Raw genomic sequence first — 1321 nt, forward strand, 5'->3', positions numbered from 1 at the left:
AGGAGGTGAAAACAGCCCGATGGTAAAACTCATGAAGAATTCGGGTGGAATTCTGTCAGTTTTCAGCCATGACCTAGCTCGCCTTTTAAGATGTATCTTTTAGCTCGTTAATCCGATTGATGTTATTTTTTACTATGTTGTACTATACATTTATACGAAACTTTTGGATTATATCTCATGTTCATATTCTTTAGGAGTTGCTCCCATATGTTCGGCCAACCTTAGGTGACCTTTTGGATGTCGTTCAACCTAGTTAAATAGACCAATAGGGATCAAGATATTTCGTAGCGAAAAAACAACTTCCAACTTTAATTCAAAAGTGTAGGATGCGCATTTAGAGCATTTTGATTGGTCGATGGGAAAGAGGGGCCTTCATGCATACGGGGCGGGCCGGTCGGCCATGGGCGGCGACGACTAGGGAACGCATGTCGGTCAAGAGGCGTGTCCGCGCCTCCTTGCGGTATTTTCCGTAGATTCCCTTTATTTCTTGTTTTCCAATTCTTAATAGGATATTTCTTCTGCTAGTTCCATGATGGATTAATTTCCTAGCTTACCTAGGTTTGGTCTCGACCAATAGGGTTCGGGATATTGCGCAAGACGCATAAAACATAATTTTTGTAAATTAATAAAATTAGGTTAGAAAGATTGAATTTTTTGAGTTGACACAAAGTCAATCAATCTCTGGTGAATTTTGTGCGTTCATACAAAATCACTAATTATGTTTCAGAGGGCACCATAACTTTGCGTACCTCTAATTGAGTATTTCCACGCGTATCGTAATCCTGACACTTCGGGAAATTCATGCTACTCAGCTGCGAGCGAACATTAATTGTCATGTCATGTCAACATCAAGAGTTCTGCTGGGGAACATAGCATAGAATAAATATTCGGCAGGCTCCGGCATTAGTGAGTAATGCAGCTAGGATCTTAAATACTCATTAGGCTCTACACTAGTGAACAGTTCATTTAGGAGCTTGAGTTTCAATATAATATGAAGAGAGACATAGGCACTCATCAGATTTTGATATATTCTTAAAATTCCTTGCGAAATATAGACATATCAAGGTCTACTACTTCTGATGCCGGGTCAAGTAGACAGAGTTTTATAGTTTTCGCCCTATACTAAAAACCACCATCAACATTAAGTCCCATGCTTAGCCCGTAACAGTGACATTGTTACAGGGTAAGCAGATGGTGACAGACGAAATTAAAATTGAAAAGACGAAGCAGGTAGATATTACCAGTAAAATTCTAATAGGCCCTCATCAATGGGACCGTGTATCCAGTGGTCTTCTTAGTAGCGTGTTGCTAGCTCGACTAC

Source organism: Papaver somniferum, unplaced genomic scaffold (genome assembly GCF_003573695.1).
Source record: "Papaver somniferum cultivar HN1 unplaced genomic scaffold, ASM357369v1 unplaced-scaffold_133, whole genome shotgun sequence".
Lineage (NCBI taxonomy): Eukaryota > Viridiplantae > Streptophyta > Magnoliopsida > Ranunculales > Papaveraceae > Papaver > Papaver somniferum.